Source organism: Schistocerca cancellata, chromosome 8 (assembly GCF_023864275.1).
Source record: "Schistocerca cancellata isolate TAMUIC-IGC-003103 chromosome 8, iqSchCanc2.1, whole genome shotgun sequence".
NCBI classification, from domain to species: Eukaryota; Metazoa; Arthropoda; class Insecta; order Orthoptera; family Acrididae; genus Schistocerca; species Schistocerca cancellata.
The window spans coordinates 500221314-500243395 of NC_064633.1; positions in this window are offsets into that span (position 1 = coordinate 500221314).

Genomic DNA, 22082 nt, shown 5'->3' on the forward strand with positions numbered 1-22082 from the left:
ATAGTACATCTTTCTTTCAGACACTGTAAATTCCATTCAACTGCCCTTCAAGTCCTTTGCTGTCTCTGACAAAATTACAGTGTCATCGGCAAACCTCAAAATTCCTATTTTTCTCCCTGAACTTTAATTTTTCTTTGGTTTCCTTTATTGCTTGCTCAATGTACAGACTGAACGACATCGGGGATAAGCTATGGCTCTGTATCGCTACTCCCCATCTCAACTACTGCTTACCTTTAATGTCCCTCAGCTCTCGTTTCAGTACAAGCGGCAAATGGCATTTCGCCCCCCGTATTTTACCGACGCTACCTTCAGAATTTTAAAGAGTGTATTCCAGTCAACACTGTCAAAAGCTTTCTGTAAGTCTACAAAAGCTATAAACATAGGTTTGCCTTTCCTTAGCTTATATCCCATGCAAAGGCATAAGCTCAACATTGTATTGCGTGTTTCTAAATTTCTCCGGAATTCAGACTGGCCTTCCCCAGGGTCGGCTGTATCAGCTTCTTCACTCTTGTGTAAAAAATTCGTGTTTGTATGTTTTTTACTCCTATTATCAAATTTTACATTTGGTGATGCTTGGGAGTGTGTTGTTCTGCCTCTCTCGGCCTACAGCAATCTTATCGTAGTTTAAAAGTAACGCGCCTCCTTCATACTGTAGAAATCCACACACACGCAAACACCACGTAAAGAATCAATGTAAATATCTGCACTTGTTGATGAGAATACATTCTCGAATCGCATCGAGCAGGACGCGGAATTATTTAAATCGATAATTACACAGTTGCTGACTTTAAAAAAAATTAATAACGATGAATGAAGTTAAAAAGGCTACAAAGTAGATTCGCAGGATCCTAAATGCAGTTGCTACTAGGTTTTTCACATATCGGATGCCACAGACACATATTTATTAAAAGAGAGTTCCATTCTCGACCTTGCCGGTTACACAGACACTTATGTTACATGACTAGCTGCTTTCGCGGGAGGTGTCATATTTCCACGCGCTGCGACAGTCGTCGTAATTTTACACCTGTATAAAAATACGCATCTGTCATTCTTTTTTCTTTAACTATATAATCGCTGTCGTAGTAGAGTCGAGCAAGAACAACTTTCCATACTCGTCAACGATTTAAAGTAATTTTACTACCGTAGTGAGCCGGTCGCTGTGGCCCAGCGGTTCCAGGCGCTTCAGTCCGGAACCGCGCTGCTGCTACGGTCGCAGGTTCGAATCCTGCCTCGGGCATGGATGTGTGTGATGTCGTTAGGTTAGTTAGGCTTAAGTAGTTCTAAGTCTTTTGGACTGACGACCTCAGATGTTAAGTCACCATGGTGCTTAGAGCCATTTGAACTATTTACTGCCGTAGTGGCGTACCACCATAAACAGAAAAGCTAGTAATATTCTGGACAGAACACTGCTCTACACGGGCTGCTGTTACATTCCCCCAACCATAAGGAAATCTCTGTACACACTGGGATTCGTCAAAGCGCAGTTTGTGAAGTAATAATCTTAGAGCGGACCGTCTTCCACAGTTGGTCAACGAAAGACCGCACTAGACTTACTGCAACGCTGTTTTACATGTACATGTACAATCCGTCAACCACTGCGGAGTGCATGGCTGAGCTCACTTGCCACTGTTCCACACATTACCCCTCCTTCCGCTCCATTCACGCATGGAGCCCGTTGTAGAGCACGAGCGGCGCTTTAAAAGTGTTTATTTGCCAGACCGGTATTCAGGCCTTGGGGGAGCCAGCCTTAACATAACTCTTCCAATTGGTAAGAAAGATGTATGAGACAGGCGAAATACTGTTAGATTTCAACAAGAAAATAATCATTCAAGTTCAACAGAAAGGAAGTGCTGACGCATGTGAAAACTACCAAACCAGCAGTTTAAGATCTCATGGTTACAAAATACTGACATGAATTCTTCACAGACGAATGGAAAAATTGGTAGAAGCCAACCCTGGGGAAGATGAGTTTGGATTCCGGAGAAATGCAGAAACACGCGAGGCAATATTGACTCTAGGACTTCTCATAGAAGGTAGGCTAAGGAAAGGCAAACCTACTATAGCATTTGTATACATAGAGAAAGCTTTCGACAATGTGGCTTCAAAAACTCTCTTTCAAATTGTATTGGAGGAGCGTGTAACATACAGGGAGCGAAAGACTATTTACAATTTGTACGGAAACCATATGGCAGATATAAGAGTCGAGAGGCATGAAAAGGAAGTAGTGATTGAGAGGGGAGTAAGACAGGGTTGTAGTCTATCCCCGATGTTATTCAATCTATATATTGAGCAAGCAGTACAGGAAAGAAAACAAAATTTTGCAGTAGGAATTAAAATCCATGGAGAAGAAATAAAAACATTTGCGTTTGCCGACGACATTGTAATTCTGCCAGAGACAGCGAAGACTTTGGAAGAGAAGTTGAACGGAATGGGCTGGCCGCTGTGGCCGAGCGGTTCTAGGCGCTTCAGTCCGGAACCGCGCTGCTGCTACGGTCGCAGGTTCGAATCCTGCCTCGGGCATGGATGTGTGTGATGTCCTTAGATTAGTTACGTTTAAGTAGTTCTAAGTCTAGGGGGCTGATAACCTCAGATGTTAAGTCCAATAGTGTTTAGAGCCATTTGAACCATTTTTGGACGGAATGGGCAGTATGTTGAAAGGAGAATATCAGATGAAGATCCACAAAACCAAAACGAGAATAATGGAATGTAGTCGAATTAAAACAGGTGATTCTGAGGGAATTAGATTAGGAAATGAAACACAGAAAACAGTTGATGAGTTTTGCTATTTGGGCAGAAAAGTAACTTACGATGGTCGAAGTAGAGAGGATATAAATTGTAGACTGATACTTGCAAGAAAAGCGTTTCTGAAGATGATAAATTTGTTAACGTCGAGTATAGATGTAAGTGTTAGGAAGTCTTTTCAGATGGTATTTGTCTGGAGCGTAGCCATGTATGGAAGTGAAACATGGACGATAAATAGTTTAGACAAGAAGAGAATAGAAGCTTTCGAAATGTGGTGCTACGGAAGAATGCTCGAGATTAGATGGTTAGATCACGTAACTAATGAGGAGGTACTGAACAGAATTGGGGAGAAGAGGAATTTGTGGCACAACTTGACTAGGAGAAGGAATCGGTTGGTAGGACACGTTCTGAGACATCAGGGCATGAGCAATTTAGTTCTGGAGGGAAGCGTGGGCGGTAAAAATCTCAGAGGGAGACCAAGAGATGAACATAGTAATCAGATTCAGAAGAATGTACACTGCAGTAGTTACTCAGCCATGAATCGGCTTGCACAGGATAGAGTAGTACGAAGAGCTGCATCAAATCAGTCTTCGGACTCAAGACCACAACAACAACAACAGGCTTTTCATAGCTGCGTAGCTGCACCTTCCCTAGCAGTTTAAGTATCACTCGTCATGTATACGGCGGCCTGTGCTGTTGTATTTTGCCTTCAGTACGTTGCATTATGCTGGGGAGAGGTGAAGTCGGTCGTGTGGATCTGTTTCCCACTGTTCGAGCACAGTGTGTGTTCCGAAATCTTAAGAACAACTCTCCAGTCTTTGGACGATGATACTGATTAAGCCATTTCTGCTGATTCAAGCCTTGTATAACACCTGCGGTGCTATTGAATGCTCCATATGTCTCCTTGTTACTCAAAATAGTAGAACTCCGCTACACATTATAGTGAACGCATACTATGGTAACATCTAACAAAGACAATTTGCTCCAGTAGGTCTACAATTTTTCATAGTGCGAAATGGGGGTTCAAACTGACATCTTAGATATAAAAAGACGTCTAAGGTCGTACTTTATTCAACACACGAACCTTTTTTATGCTGTAGGTACCGCTGTACTGTGGGGTAGTGTAAGAGTTGTGCGATGGTCTTGTTTTTGTAGTGTTTACAGACAATTTCTTGACTTCACGGTTCTACATTCCCAGTTTCCTTTTTTACCGTACCCGTAACTCATTAACCACACTCAGTGTCTTGTTGTTGTTGTGATCTTTAGTCCAGAAACTGGTTTGATTCAGCTTTCCATGTTACTCTATCCTGTGCAAGCCTCTTCATCAAGTACTACAACCTACATCCTTCTGAATCTGCTTGGTGTATTCAGCCCTTCGTCTCCCTCTACGATTTTTACCCTCCTCGCTTCCCTCCAATACTAAACTGATGATCCCTTGATGTCTCAGAACGTTGTGCCACGTTGGGCCAATTTCCTCTTCTCCCCAATTCTATTCAGTATCTCCCCATTAGTTAAGTTATCTATCTATCTAATCTTCAACATTTTTTTTCCGTAAGACCACATTTCGGAAGTTTCTGTTCTCTTCTTGTCTAGACTATTTATCGTCCATGTTTCACTTCCATACATGGCTACACTCCATACAAATACTTCCAGGGAAGGTGTCCAGACACATGTATATCCGATGTCAAAAATTTCTCTTCTTTATAAACACTTTTCTTGCTATTGGCTGTCAAGGTTTTATATCCTCTTTGCCTCGTCCATCATCATTTATTTTGCTCCCCAGATATCAAAACTCATCTTCTACTTTAAGTCTCTCATTTCCTAATCTAATTCCCTCAACATCATCTGATTTAACTCGACTACATTCCATTATCCTCGTTTTGCTTTTGTTGGTGTTCATCTTATATCCTCCTTTCTACACACTGTCCATTCCTTTCAGCTGCTCTTCCAGGTCCTTTGATGTCTCTGACAGAATTACAGTGTCGTTTGCAAACCTCAAACTTTTTTATCTCTTCTCCATGGATTTTAGTTCTAACTTCAAAATTTTGTTTTATTCCATTTACTTCTTGCTCAATATACAGATTGAATAACATCGGGAATAGGCTACAATCCTGTCCCACTCGCTTCTCAACCACTGCTTCCCCTTCGTTTCCCTCGACTCTTGTAACTGTCATCTGGCTTCTATACAAATTGTAAATAGCCTTTCGCTCCCTGTATTTATCGCAGCCACCTTCAGAATTTGAAACAGAGTATTCCAGTCAACATTGTCAAAAGCTTTCTCTGAATCTACAAATGCTAGAAACGTAAGTTTGCCATTCCTTAATCTATCTTCTGAGATTAGTCGTAGGGTCAGTATTGCCTCGTGTTTTCCAGCATTTTTACGGGATCCAAAGTGGTCCTCCCCGAGGTCAGCTTCTACCACTTTTCCATTTGCCTGTAAAGAATTTGTGTTAGTATTTTGAAGTCTTGACTTATTAAACTGATAGCTTGGTAATTTTCACACCTGTCAACAATTGCTTTCTTAGGGATTGGAATTACTATAATCTTCTTGAAGTCTGAGTGGATTTCGGCTGTCACATACAACTTGGTCACCACGTGGTAGAGTTTTGTCATGGCTGACTCTCCCAAGACTATCAGTAGTTCTATTAGAATGTCGTCTACTTCAGTGACCTTTTTTCAGCTTCGGTCTTTCAGTGCTACGCAGGGTCTTACTACTCCAGTATACAAACTGCAGAACACCATACAACGATTGACATTTTTTTTTCTGCATGCAGAGAGGCTCCCGATTGGAATATGACAGCATGCTGCTACGGATCGCTTCCAAATTACCGTTACAGGCTGTTATTCCAACAATTTTCTTTTAAACTTTCCAAACGTTTCTTACGTTGTTATAATCAGAAATTTATTTGCAAGTCGTATGTATTGGGATGGAATACCACAGCACTCAGAAAATCAAATAAAAGGTACAGTAGAATCTTAAAGCAGGCAACATAATGTATAGTGTATGTTGAGCCTCTTCCAGACTCCTTAATTGTGTTAAACTCCATCATACAGTATTTACCATATGCTCCACTCTGCTCTGTGTCAATAGCTCCCACGTTGCGTCAGTTAACGATTAACTTACAGAATCTCCGTGGCGATTTGGCACTCCGTCACACACAAATCGCGGAATTTACCATTAAATTATTCCATTACGTTATTATTCGCCACTATTTCTTGCGCTATGCGCTATTATATCATTAATTTATATACACTGCAGTTGGAGTTCTCACTCTATTCTACCTCAGGAAAGTACAACATAAACCTATATTAACGGATATGAGACGCTCTCTACAGTTCGTCGTCCCATGCAGCAGTCATAGAAGCCATTGTGCTTTCGTAGTTCTACAAGTTTTCTAGGTAGAGCATAATGTTCGTTTGGATGTGATATCTCGCTTATAAAACGATACTTAGGTTTATGCTATAGGATAAGACAGCTACGGCTGACTGTTTAACGCGGTTGACCTACAATGGTAGAGCAAAACTCACGTATCTATGTGTCAAAACACAAGCCACGAGTGAACAAAGGTATTGATAACGACCTTACAGATTTCATAAAGTGTTCAGACAAATATGGAAAACTCATGTCTTCCTTGGCTAAAGACCGTGGCCGCGTGAAGTGGCCGCGTGGTTTGAGGCCCCATGTCGCAGACTGCGCGGCCCCCTTCGCCGGAGGTTCGAGTCCTCCCTCGGGCATGGGTGTGTGTGTTGTTCTAAGCATACGTTAGTTTAAGTAGTGTCTAAGTCTAGGGACCGATGATCTTAGCAGTTAGGTCCCTTAGGAATTCACACAAATTTGAACATTTCAAAGAACGTGATATTACCAGGCTGCAGGTAATAAGAGAATGTCTCTGTATGTTCATCTCTTCAGAGATGGTTGCGAAACGTCGGCTGCTCAATACAGAATGTTAAATCAAACATCTATCACCCATCTAATTTCCAAACTATTATTTTACTGCGCTTTCGGCGATATGTTATTCCATCTTAAGGCCACCTAACGAAGTGTAGGTTGATTCCAACCTCGGTTCCGGTCCAACTAGGGGCCAGATTCAAAAACCGGTATCTGTATATTTTTGTTACCGCGATCACTTTAAGCATTTATACTTTTTTATTTTATAAGTAAATGTTGGTTTTTAATTGTTTACAGAGTAATATCCTGTCCATTCATTGCAATATTCCATGACAAATGACAGAGTTTCAAATGAAATTGTAACTGGTGAGCCAGTTCTTAAACGAATTTTTGGAAGTAATACAAATATAGTTCATTTTTGGTATTTTAGGTGATTCAAATACTTTATCATATTTGGTTGCTGAACAAGAGCACTAGGGTGTTGGGCAAGATGTTCTCCCCGCTCCCGTCAGTCCCCCTCACCCTCCATAGCCTTGGCAACTGGCCAGAAGTGGCAATGCTAATGTCTCGATTCATGGTTTGGCCTCGAAGGTAGTTGAAATATGACACCAAAGCTCATTTGAAGGCTTTTGAGAACATGTACTGACTAACTACTGGAGTTTACTCCGTTCAACAATCCTGATTTAGGCTTTCCATGGTTTTGTTAAAACATTTCAGGCGTATGCCAGAATGGTTCCTTAATCAAGACCACAGCCAACTCCCTGTCCTGTCATCAAACGTCATAACTACATATTTTGACGTACTAAACTATTTATTTTCATTGTATTATTTAACAAATCCCATATTGTTGAAACAAAGTCCCAAAATGAATAAATAAATATATTTAATAAATAAGTAAATATATGTTCCTACTGGAATGTAAGTGACTAAAAGCACCCCTTGCTAGTTTAAATTACTCACAGATGTACCGAACATGTTACGTTGATCACTTTCAGCCAAAATCACTTTTGTTAATAAAAGAAATGGTTTTTAAACCATTTATAGCAAATAACTTTTTTTTAAAGTTGCTTTTTAGAATGTCCACTTCTAAATTATTTGTTCTTCCACGAAATATGAATTGCAACCATATTCCGAGGGTATTCTGTACCACCTGATCAATTTCCTGAAGGAACCACAGCCATTACCATGTTGAGTATAGGCGTGTCTGCCTGGAGATACGTTGGAGGATAGGGGAGTGAACCAGTTGCAGGCCTGCAACTCTTCGTGGACTCTGACTGCGAGGCACGAAACGTTCTGGTCCGATCGCGTCTTTTCATCCGGCTGGCTCTTCAGACGAGCTTCTCTGGCGGAGTTCCTGGCTGAGCTTACACGTTTCTTCTACAGACGACTGGTGCAATAGCTAGCTTTGAATTTCCAGTAGCCCTTTTCAAGTGACGAGTGAAACCTTCCTGTCTCCTCTATATCTCTTTTTCTGTTTTTTTTTTTTTTTTTGACGCAGTAACCGTCTCCTCTATATGTCTTTTGTTACGCAACCTTCCCTTTTACAGTAAACTATGTAACCTTCCCTTAGGATTTCTATCTCTTGCTTAATAATAACAAATGAAATCTTCCCTTTGAAATTTATTCTCTTTCTCAATCTTCGCATACAAATTTAATTGCTGCTTTTTAAAAGTGATTTTCGGACTATTTCGACGAAACATAGAATGTGTCGTCGTCGTGTGGCCCTCAGTCATTATCTGCAATAACCCAAAACTGTTCCTTACCTTTTTTACTGTTACTGGATCGCCATCTGACTGCTACATCGAACTGCGACATGAATATACTTACTCTCTTTTACTATACTCTATTAGCTGCTGGTGGGCTTTCATAATAAGTGGCTGTATTTATTACCAAAGCTGACGTTATTCTTTAATAGCAAAGCTGACGTTATTCTTTAATTAATATGACTGAAGTTCGTAATTCATAGTTAAACTTTTTCTTGACAACAATAAAATTTTGCAAAGTTTTACGTTGATGGTTTTTGGGACGGATTATAATTAGAAATGCAATATTGCTGGCAAAAGTTAATTATATTCTGAATGAAATGATTTTACAAACGTTCAAATGGGACTTCCTTTTTACAATAATCTTACAACTAGCAATGCACAAACATACCTTCAGTAGTCTTGAGTTTCTCAAAAAATCAATTCAATAATATTAGTTCCTCTTGTTAGCTGATGTCTCTGTACATCCGTTTATAATCTCTTGTAAATCACAGCTAGTGGCTGGCAGGCACACCGCTCCTCTCAACCTCTCGCTTCAGACCTGCTACCGACTCGCTTCACTTCTCGCTTACTACTGACTTCCTACGAATGCTAAAGTGCGGCCTCTCCTGCCAACAATGCTTTCTGGTGCAGACAATCCCTGCTACCATTACAAAATGTATCAATGCATGGTCTTCCCCGCTCTTTTCTTAAAATGTATCCATACGCGGTCTCTCCCACCCTTTTTAAAATTAAATCAATTTGCGGTCTCTCTTGCCAACAATACTTTGGTGCAGACATTCCCAGGTACCACAATTATTTCCAACATGACAAATATTAATTATTCCTACTTAATCTTATTAATGAAATATAAACATCTTTCATAAATTGTGGTTTGACAATAGACAATAGAAATATACATGTCTTACATAACCCTCAACTGGGTTTCCTTAAAATTTTCCTACGTCGTTAAGTCATTTGGACTTGACGTAAGGAGAAAATCTGATTATAGAAATATGTGTAGTAATAAGTAAGTTGATGATAAAATATTTATTTCTACAAAGCACATTCATATACTGTCATCAGAATTTGTTTTCCTAAGTCTAACGAAGTGAATAGTCAAAAGAGTATATATAAAAATATACAAATAATATGAGTCAGTAAGTTGGAAGTGTACATTGGGTAGTAAAAGTTATTTATATCTCTAATAGTAATTGATGGCAAAAAATTAGAACATAGTTTATGTTTCATTATAAATTTTTTTCGTAAAATTGGCATCTATTAGTACCATATTCAAGGAAGGGAAAAAAAGGAATTGGATAGCATGGTCAAAGCACTGGCAACTGTCTGTGAATGCACTCAAAAGTCCGTTTCTTTCCCTCACATAGCACAACACCAGATTTCGCCATGTGATTCCGTCGTATCTTTGATCCATAGTTTTAGTATAACCAAACACTAAGTTGACCATCGAATTGCCTGAGTTGCCGCAGCTACATCAGGTACAAGGTCCAACTCCAATTGTCCATTAGTAGTGATGGTGTGCATGTTGGTATGCAAGCACTTATTGACATACATCATGACTGTGGTGTGCATCTTGGTATGCCGACACCTCATAGAAAACATCGTAGTTACGTGGGCCACTATTCACTTTGTTTGTGCTCCATAACCATGGGGTTGCACAGGAATTAAGGTACAGGTATGATCATTTTGTCAAAAGATTCACGGATATGGTTGATACCGTTATTACCAAATTTTACATCATCTCTTTCCTCTGTGCTCATAAAAATTATTTGTTTTACATTTAAAAGGACAAAATATGTCACCTTGTGTGACTGTAGAAAAAGTTTATAGTTTTAAACAATTACATAAAAAACACATTTTCCATCTGTAGTGAATTCAGCCTACAATACATATTACATTACGTGACAGTCAATAACATAAACAAATCGCGTCAGCTCTCGGCATGACCTGTAAAGCATTTATCCACATTTCTCCATATTCAATACTTATATTATAATTAAAACTACGTTTATTTTGGTGAACTATGACAACATTGCTGCATGCACGGGTTAAAGAATACATCTAATTGCTACTACTGTACGAAAATTATTTGTACGTGTTATACATTTACATTTAAAGTAGTCCAGTTACTTGCTTCACTTACCTTGCATAATGTGAAATAAATGTCCTGCGAGAACGCTTCTAAGACTGCTATTAATGTTCAGTGTATTTATCTGCGGTCGAAACGAGGTGACCTGTTGTGCGCGTAAATAGCCCATTTGTAGCTCTCTGTATTCGGGCTTGCTGGAATGTGTCAAAAAGCTCATTGTTATATTCTGTCAATATGTATCCCTGTAAGAAGGTTTTTCTATTTTAAGAATTTCTTTATGTTTGACATATGATGGTTTCCTCTCGATTTTTTTGTTATGAGTGTCTAAATGCGTACTACATTAGCGTGCGGAATATTTCGAATTCTGTACGGTCCTGAGTATAGAAGTTCACATTTTTAGCATCGTTTCTTCCCTTTATGTGACAGATAATGGGTACGAACTAGTACCTTATCGCCAATCTCGTACTTGCGTAATCTACTTACCTGATTCTGCTGTCTCTTCCGACGATCTGCAGCTCGTTTAATGTTCCCTAGTTCCATGTCTATTATCTCGCAATGACGAAGTCTACGCTTCTTTGGAAAAGTAATCATTTCAGTAAGTTTATTAGGTGGGTCTTTATTCGTCAGTATTACAGTTGGTGAGAGCATCGTTGACTCATTAGGTATTGCATTTATTACTTCCTGAAATGTGAAATGTATTCGTTCCACGTTGTATGCTTTCTGTGGCAATAAATTATACAAAGTTTCCCGATCTCTTTCATTATTCTTTCTGACGGGTTAGAAGAACTGTGATATCTTGATCTGTAAATTGGTGTTATGTTCTTACTCTCTAACATTTGTTTCCATATGTCTGACCCAAACTGTGGTCCGTTATCTGAAATAACCTTCTGTACATGTACTACTATTGATAGAAAAAGTCTTACAAATGCTCTTGATACTGATCTAGCTGTTGCTTTCCTTAGTGGAGAAAATGTTACAAATTTGGATGTCAGTTCTAGCGCTACTAGAATATTACTGTAACCTTTACTTGTTCTGGGGATTTGACCGAAAAGATCTACTGCTGCCATGTGTCTTAACTTAACCGGTATGATGGGATACAGTGGTGAAATATGTGATACTGTAGATGATTTAGCTTTAGCTTTCTGACATGTCTTGCAGGATGCTATAACTTTGCGAATGTGTTTTTCCATATGGTTGAAGTGACAATTATGTCGAAGAATTAGAAAGCATTTCCTAGCTCCGTAATGTGCATAGCTTAGGTGCGTATACCATATCAATTTGTTTCTGATCCCTTCTGGAATGCATAATAGCCAACTGTTGCCGTCTGGGTACCAGCGAATAAACATAATATTTTGATGTATAGCGTAATCATGTCTGATTTTTGCGTTGCTCTTGTCTGGCCAAAGCGTTACAATCTCTTTTAGTGTTTCATATTTCTGCTGTTCTCTATGTCCTGTAATGCTGATACTATAAAGTTTTCGAAAGCTACTTGTTTGATATACATAATACTATGGTTGTTGTGGCAGAAGGTATTTTCTTTCTCTACTCGTTTATGCTGAATAGATCTCGGTAGTGCGTCGGCAACAATATTCTGCGTGCCTGGAATATGTACAATAGTAAAGTGGAACTCTTGTAGATATAATTTCCAACGGCTTAATCTATCATGCGTAAGTTTTGCTGATAATAAAAACTGGATTGCTCGGTGATCGGTATTTACTGTGGCGTGTCTTCCATATAGATAATGACGGAATCTCTTAAATGCCCATACTACGCATAGCGTCTCTAATTCTGTTACAGAGTAATTGCGCTCTGCTGGAGAAAGTATCCTGCTTGCAAACGCAATATGTTTAACGATTGTCTTACCGTCCTCCTCTACTTCCTGCAAAATATGTACTCTTAGTGCTATATTTGAACTATCTGTTGCAATGGAAAAGTTTTTTGTTGGGTCAGGATGCGATAACAAAGGTGTCCTTAGTAACGCTTCTTTCAAATTCTCGAATTCAGCTTCAGCGTATTCATTCCATGACCAAACTGTGTTTTTACTTGTGAGCTCGTATAACAAGGGAGTGTCTAATGCTTTATAATGAATGAATTTTCTAAAATAATTAATAAGGTTCCTTCTTATTTGTTGCCACGTCGATATCTTTCAACGCTTGCAATTTGTGGGAGTCTGGTGCAATACCTGATTGTGAAATGATATGACCTAGAAATTTTATTGAGGCTTTTCCAAATTCATATTTCCGGAGGTTTATAGTTATACCGTTCTGCTCGAATGTATTCAGTAATTGTTGGAGGGTATAGTTGTGCTGTTCCCAGTTTTCTGCTGCGATTAGAATGTCGTCTGCACATGTAGTAATTTTGTTTTTAAGATCCTGTGGGAGAATTGTATTCATGCCTCATATAAAGGCTGCAGACGAAATCGTTAGTCCAAACGGAAGTTTACAAAATTGGTAACATTCACCGAAGCAAAGGAATGCCGTATACTTTCGGCAATTTGGATGCAACTGGATTTGCCAAAATCCTGATTTGAGATCGTCGGTAGTATATTTAGAGGTGCCATGAAACTTTTGCAGTAACTCTTCTAACGTCTGTGGTCGGTCAGTTTCTGTAATGATTATTTTATTAACCTGACGTGAATCTAAAACTAAACGGAGTGATCCATCCTTCTTTTCAACGATGTATAATGGATTTATATATTGGCTTGCTGCTGGTTCAATTATACCCTGATCAATCATTGCTAGTAACTCTTTCTTAACAGCTTCTGTGTGTATATGCGGGATTGGATAGTGTTTCGATTTGAAATTCTCGTGTGGTTTCACCTGAAATTCGTACATAAATCCTGTCATCGTTCCTGGAACATTGTTAAAAACTGTTTTATGTTGCACAAGAATATTTTCTAATTCTGTGCGTTCTGTGTCGTCTTCTGCTGTACTGTCTCCAGCCTTGCGTGTAATTGTCTCTAATACGTTATACTCCTGTTCCTCTGCCATGTCGTTATTGTGTGTTTTCGTGTATAGTGTGAGATAACAATCGTTATCTTTAGAACCTGCAATAATCTCGATCCTGTGCATATTTTGTTCTTCTGAGGATACTGTGTTTTTGAAATCTCACTACCACTTCACTGTCTTCCTTCTGTAATGTTAGGTATGACGATTTAAAGTCAATCTTTGCGTCGTACTGTACGAGAAAATTCATTCCTAATATTATATCAGTTGTTAAATATGGAACTATCCAACAATTGCTGTGGAAAGTTTGCCCTGCAAAAACAAACGTTAATTGTGTCTGTCTTTTGACTTCAATAATTTTTCCTAGAAATGCTCCCTTAACTTTAGTTTTGTATAATGAGAATACTGGGTAACCATTATTGCTATTGCATCTGTTAAATGTGTCTTCGTTAATTACGCACATTGGTGAGCCTGAATCAATTATTGCTAAAATATTTTGTGATTGTTTCCAACATGACAAATATTAATTATTCCTACTTAACCCTATTAATAAAATACAAACATCTTTCATAAATTGTGGTTTGACAATAGACAATAGAAACATACACATCTTACACGAGTTACAAATTTATGGTAGGTTGTGGTTTGCATACTGAAGCATGGTGTAATATTTGGGTGCAGCGTGCACAGACGTGTGATGTGCCTTTTCTCGTGTCCAGGCTTGACATCCGTTGTTCAGTGAGGTAGTTAGCTCACGATGCACATGGTACAGTATCTGGTTTCAATTAATTGATGTAAATGTTTCCAGGGTTTTCTAAGATACGATCATCTACAATTTTCCTTTATTCATTTCTTTCTTAGTAGGTGGTCCTGTGTACCACGTGACCCACGTACAGATTGTTGTACTGCTTCTTATGACAATGCTTGTGGATCGAGTCATAATAATCGCACATTTAACTGAAGCTTCTACAGTTTATTCCCGTTTCGATGTCCTTCATGAATTTTCATTGATAGATACGATTACTTACCTGGTTTGGTACGTATTTTGTACTCTGCGCTTAATTTCAAATAGGATTTCTTTGCCATACACAGCTGTCAGCAGGAATGTTAATCGGGGCGAGGTAAAGATGCACTCAACGTATGATTTTTTTCAGAACTGCAACTAGTAGAAACCTTTTGCTATTCTATGCATGCTGTACAGCTTAGAAGATAAGCGGCGGTGTGGAGATTTGGAGGCTGCTTGTTGCTTTTCATAATACATTCGTCCTGGGATTTTATTTATCATCGTATTTCACATTTTGTGTGGATAGGTGTTATGTTATCAGACAGAGCCACACATATATACTAGACCTGATTTACCAGTAAACTGGATCATTTACATGTTCTTCGAGTCGCATTATGATATTGCTAGAAGTAGCTGTGATCTCAAATTCGGAAATTCAGTTGTGCGCCCGTTTCTTTCCGTTGTCCAAATTAGGTACTACTTACTCTTGAGTGCATTTTTGAAATAAAGTCACACTGATTCTAAATCATTTTTTGTGTCAAAATCTTATGTATTAGCGAGCACCTATTAAGGCTCTTTTCTGAAGACTTACTTTATTGCAGTCAGAATAATGTACAAAAAAAATGAGTAGGTGGCTTTCATTTTAATGAAAGTCTTTTTGTGAGTGTCAATAGACAGAATACGGCGAGTGGTATTACAAATTATAGACAAGAAAATTCTGTGTGGAAAGAAAAATTGTATTCATATTAAGTTTCTAGGAAAGGTAAACATAAATCGACTTTAGTTGCACCTCACGCAGCACCAGATCTCCAGAGTCACTAACCGCAGAATATAGATAGACTACGTTATCAGTAATGTAGACTGGTGATCTGTCAACAGATTTAGATATAAAGCTCAGAACAGACGCTACAATTTCCTCGTAACGTTCTACAGTGTTACAGGATATCAGAACGTTTCTTTTTTATTCATGTAGAAACGCATAGGTTCCTCAAACTCCATTTCTATCTATTCAGGGAGATGACGTGTGTTTTATTTCATCTATGGCTGTTGGCTACTGTGCGAGGGACCTTCAGTATGTAATGCAATACTTTCTTTCTGAAAAATATGTTGGCTTTATTCAGGATTTTAACACGTCATGTTTTTCCCCATTCCTTTGACTACAAAACACTGCTTTTCAACATAATATCCCTTCAATGCGACGAATTTATGCCAACATACAGGGAGGGTCTGTTTGTTTATGTGGTACCAATCTAATGCCCCACGTTGGGCCAACGTCTTGCTGCATGAATAACCTCCGCTTACCACAGAGTACATCCTTCAGTGGGAGAAACACAAGGAAGTTGGAAGATGCGAGATACGGGCTGTAGAGTGGATGAAGAAGAACAGTTCAATGAAATTTTGTGAGCTCCACTGAGTTGTGCAGACTTGTGTTGTCATGGATAAAGGACTTCTTTCGTTTGCAGTACGGCGCAGGAGTCACAGCTGTGCACTGGCGGGAGACACGCGGGGCATGGGGCAGGTTGGCGCAGCCGTGTTGGGATGGTGGTAGACGCCTCGCCCCACTACTCAGCGTGTTTTCGTTCACCGTCAGATCTCCGTACACGTTCTCCAATTGGCTATAAATACCTGCAATGCTCTGCTTTTCCCCCAAAAGAAAATCAGTGACAGCTCTGCTTGGAACGCACCTCCGTCACAGACGCCATTTTGGAGCAACGTATAGTCCCGCCGCCTATCGGAACTTCATGAAAGTATCGGGGCCAAAGCTGGAGTATTACACGAAATCCCAGAACAAATTCCACATTTTTTTTCACCCAAAGATTTCCTAGGAAAAAAACGTGTTGCGTAACTTACTGAATAGCCATCATATGTTTTCTGCATAGGAAGCTAAAAATTTGATATTCACTACTGGCCATTAAAATTGCTAAACCACGAAGACGACGTGATACAGAAGAAAAATTTAACCGACAGGAAGAAGATGGTGTGATATGCAAATGATTAGCTTTTCAGAGCATTCACACAAGGTTGCAGCCGGTGGCGACACCTACAACGTGCTGACATGAGGAAAGTTTCCAACCGTTTTCTCATACACAAACAGTAGTTTACCGGCGTTACCTGGTGAAACGCTGTTCTGATGCCTCGTGTAAGGAGGAGAAATGCGCACCGTCACGTTTCCGACTTTGATAAAGGTCGGATTGTAGCCTATCCCGATTGCGGTTTATCGTATTGCGACATTGCTGCTCGCGTTGGTCGAGATCCAATGACTGTTAGCAGAATATGGAATCGGTGGGTTCAGGAGGGTAATACGGAACGCCGTGCTGGGTCCCAACGGCCTCGTATCACTAGCAGGCGAGATGACAGGCACCTTATCCGCATGGCTGTATCGGATCGTGCAGCCACGTCTCGATCCCTGAGTCAACAGATGAGGCGTTTGCAAGACGACAACCATCTGCACGAACTGTTCGACGACGTTTGCAGCAGCGTGGACTATCGGCTCGGAGACCATGGCTGCGGTTACCCTTGACGCTGCATCACAGACAGGAGCACCTGCGATGGTGTACTCAACGACGAACCTGTGTGCACGAATCGCAAAACGTCATTTTTTCGGATGAATCTAGGTTCTGTTTACATCATCATGATGGTCGCATAAGTGTTTGACGACATCGCGGTGAACGCACATTGGAAGCGTGTATTCGTCATCGCCATATTGGTGTATCATCCGGCGTGATGGTATGGGGTGCCATTGGTTACACGTGTCGGTCACCTCTTGTTCGCATTGACGGCACTTTGAACAGTGGACGTTACATTTCAGATGTGTTACGACCTGTGGCTCTATCCTTCATTCTATCCTTGTGAAACCCTACATTTCAGCAAGATAATGCACGACCGCATGTTGCAGGTCCTGTACGGGCCTTCCTTGATGCAGAAAATGTTCGACTGCTGCCCTGGCCAGCACATTCTCCAGATCTCTCACCAATTGAAAACGTCAGGTCTATGGTGGCCGAACAACTAGCTCGTCACAAAACGCCAGTCCTTACTCTTGATGAACTGTGGTATCGTGTTGAAGCTGCATGGGCATCTGTACCTGTACACGCCATCCAAGCTCTGTTTGACTCAATTCCCAGGCGTATCAAGGCCGTTACCACGGCCAGAGGTGTTTGTTCTGGGTAGTGATTTCTCAGGATCTATGCACCCAAATTGCGTGAAAATGTAATCACATGTCAGTTGTAGTATAATATATTTGTCCAATGAATACCCGTTTGTCATCTGCTTTTCTTCTTGGTGTAGCAATTTTAATGGCCAGTAGTGTATTACAACGTGGCAGGCCGACTGGCCTTTTGTACACTTATTCAGTGCCATCAGACCAGCCTATGTTGCATTTCTAAAATCTGATTTAACATACATGCAAATTAATGTCATTTCGCTACCGCGTTACCGGTAATGTGAAGCAGGTTACTGGATGCAGTGCACCAGCATGTACAGGATCGGGAGTAGGATGATGTATAACCTAATTCTGATCATTTCGCGCAGGAGAGGTGCGGGAACTTGCGGGCTGTGAGGACACCAGCCGCTCGCAGTAGCAGAAGGTGGAGGACATCTGGTCAGTGGGAACCGCGTACAGAATGTCAGCCCCTGGCTGCCGGCTTTCTCTTCCGGTATCGGGTCTCAGAGACAAGAGCAAAGGACGCTATTTTTACGATGGCCAGGGGCAGTTTTCTCGCGAGAGCCTCGCTTTCTGTACAGAAACGGTCCAGCTGGTCGTTGCGGCTGTGCTATTCTCTGGCACATTTCGCAGAAATGGTCGCCGAACTTCACAGGACAGCCAACACAATGGCTCCACACGAAGCACCCCATCTGTAGCATGCCATTGGCGTCTGCCGCCAGCAAGCTTCCCGCGCAAAGTCCTGGCAGGGGCTGCGACTGTTACGTCAGCACACCCTTACACTACCTGTCGGGAGTTGGCGGCGAGAAACAGTATTGGCGCCTAGGCTGAGGGAGTACGGTAGCTGGAGCCTACACGAATTTGTTGTAAGGCCCTAGTTGGCGAGAGCTTTGTTTAGCGGCAAAAGTTGTCCGAGTTCTGGAACAAGCGGAGCGGTCGCTCCGTGGGCGCGGAGAGGAAGAGAACTGAAAACTCGTACCTGGCCGCCGCGGGAGTCGGTTGCGAGTTGGCCGCTGTCTCTGGAGAGTAATTTCATTCATAGTTCCACTTGCCCGGCCACCTGGACAAACACAGAGGGCTTTTTCTTTTCGTGCTAGCGCTTCAAATGGTCTGCACGGCGGAGGAAATCTCCATGCAGCAGCAGACCACGAGTAGCACTCGTCATCAGCACACCACCTTGCGCCGTATTGACGGTAATATTCGCAACGCTGGCCTTTAGGTTTTCAGTTGATTTTTCAGCCGCATTAGATTCTAACTGACGTCTCTCGGCGGATGCATCCGTAGAACCACTTTGCCTCCTTAGACAACACCGTGGTACTGCGCCCCATCACCCACTTGTTTATCGATATCACACATATCACCTGTCCTCTTTACTCTAAAATATGGCTCTGAGCACTATGCGACTTAACTTCTGAAGTCATGAGTCGCCTAGAACTTAGAACTAATTAAACCTAACTAACCTAAGGATATCACACACATCCATGCCCGAGGCAGCATTCGAACCTGCGACCGTAGCGGTCCCCCGGTTCCAGACTGTAGCGCCTAGAACCGAACGGCCACTGCGGCCGGCTCTCTTTGCTCCCCCTTCTCATATTCTCATAGTGGAGAAGCACACTAGATTCCATGCAGTGTCGTTTGTAGTACGTTTTTTTGCCAATACTTCTATAGGATGGGAACTATTAACTTGTTTGGTTTATGTTAACGTACCTGATTGTTCCTTGTTCAAATTCTCGATCACTTTTGTGTTTCATTTAAAGAAAATAAATGTAATTGCAACTTTATATGACGGAATTTACCTGTTTAACAGTCACATTCACCAGAGGAGACCTTTGATTAGTTAATTTAATAAATAAATTTCGTGAGAGGCTAGCCACACCTTATAGGATTTATATCAGAGCCATTATAACACTCCGTTGCACAGCCTGTGCGAATTCAATATATACTCACTCGAGTATGATTTGCATGACATCGTGATTCTGTCTCCTAACTTGCATTTCATTTAAGGATCACACGATAACAAACACGAGGCTAGTTTCCAATATCTGTAAAAGATTTTGCAGGTTATATCGTTTGTACTAACGTAATAGATTTAAGAAAGCTCATTTCGAATAAGCGACCGGACTGGAAGCTTACCAGATACATTTCTGATTACCGAAATTGCAGAAATTGGTTGCGACGTTTTTGCACCAATTCTCGTAAATAGTGTATAATGGAATTGATTTAAAAGCTAAACTCTACAATTAGTAATATTTATACTGAATTTATAGTACCTTTCCGAAAGTACTACATGTACTGTACACTGATGAAAAAAAAATTAAGATCTTGTTTAACTGTCTTTGGAACGAAATCTGTCTTTTATTCTGCGTACAAGGGATCCGACAGTCTGCTTTTAGGTTCGTGGAGGTATGTGGCATTAGACGTCCACGTACAGGTCATGTAATTCGCGTAAATAACCGGCCGCTGATCTGCGTACGCGCTGACGGCGCCCGACAGCGACTCAGATGGATTCCACAGGATTTACATCAGTCGAATTTGGTCGCCAAGACATCAACGTGAATTCACTGCAATGTTCCTCAAACCACTATAAGACCGTTTTCACCTCGAGACAACGGCAGCAGTCAGCGTGCCTTCTATTTCTGCCGCAGATCCCACGGAAGCGCGGGAGAATGAGCATAATACTGCTGCCACCAGACTGCGTCCGTGGCGCGCTGCACGTTCGAGGCGCCATTCACATCGACGACGGCGTTTGTGGAGACGAACATCGACCTAGTATATCAAAAATGACATTCACCCGAGGAGTCGACACGTTTCCATTGATCGACGGTCGAATCCCGATTGTCTCGTTGCCACATCGTAAATGATGGTGCCGTTGGGTCAGCATGTGAACACTTAGTTACGATCTGCTGCGGAGTTCCATGTTCAACAATGTGCGATGGACGGTGTGCTCCGAAATACTTGTGCGTGCAGCAGCATTGTGTTCTTTCAGCGGGGATGCCGCAGATCACCATCTATCCTACTTTACAGAGTAGACAAGCCTGCCAACCCCACGTTGTGTGCAGAGTCGAGGACATCCAAGCATTTAGCGCCTAGTGGTAGTTCCTCTGTCCTTCTTGCTCATTCCGTAAATGCTCACGACAGTAACACTTGAACATTTGACAATCTTTGCCGTTTTTGAGACACCCGTTTAGAGGCTCTGCGTAATAATAATCTCCCCATTGCCAAAGTCACTCATCTCAATTGATTTCCCCATTTGTAATCCGCATCCTCTCTAGAGTTATCCCCCGTCCATATCTGCTCTGTTTACATACATTTGTTACCGCATCACATGCCCGCAAAGCCAACAGGTGGCGAATGGTTTGGCTTATTAGTGTATGTCCAATAAAAACAAATTGGTGTTGGTGGTATCAAGTCTCCCTGGACCTTTGAGTATATCACAACAAAAGATCGACAGTGAGTCAGAGCTGTTACTCTTTCTCATAGTTAAAGGGATTTACAGGAAGGTACTGCATTGACAACACGAGGAGCTGAAAACAGCAGGAAGGCGGCCTGTAAGTGAATAAAACAAGAAGACTCTGGAGGAACACATGGAACCATATTAACGCAAAATAAAATGCTAGATTAAGTGCCAAGTGGGTAGCCAGCAAGTGACAGGGAATGGGGAGTGGGGGCTGCCCCCCCCCCTCCCCCCGCCCCACATACGATCCTGAATGGCACGGCTGCCCCCTCCCCATTCCTCAGCCTTGTGAAAATGCAATTTGAGAAATCGACTTTCACAACCATTCTCATTGCAACTGAAAATTCCAGATGGCTAGCAGTCCTGAAAGCTTGCATCAGCGTTGTGCCTTCAGTGAGCAATTTATTTATGTTTTTTATTTACCAGTCAATGTCAAAACGTGAATCTGAGAATACAGAAAATATTTGCCTGTACACGAACGTTAACTATCTGACAGCAAAAAGTAAATTCAAATCCTATTCGAACTGTACTCTGCCAGTTTAGTACACTGTAGGAGACAGATAGCTAATAGAAAGTGGTAGCACTAGCGTGTTTGGAGTGTTATTTGGCAAAAATCTTTCTTCGTTTTCCACAGGCTCTCACTTCCATGAAACTAATTTATGTATGTCCATCATTTTAGCAGCAGGTCTCTGGGACGACGGCCGTTTACTATCGTGACAAAAAATAGAAACACCTACAGCCGTCTTGTGATTTTATTTTATTTTGTCGCTACCAGTTTCAACGCTTTATTGCGTGATCGCCATGCGTTGCCCATCAGTTGCCAGTATTACAGGATACGCAGATAAATGTGTCAGTCAAATGTTGATGGTGTTAGGACAGCAACCAGCCACAAATTTACTTTGAGTTGCTTTATTCAAAGGAAACCGTTACCGGTTTCGAATCGTTGCGATTCATCATCAGTCGGTTTACACGCTTTCTTTCTGACATTTGGTGTGTTTTTTATACATTAATTGTCCTAAAATATAAATAAAACATAA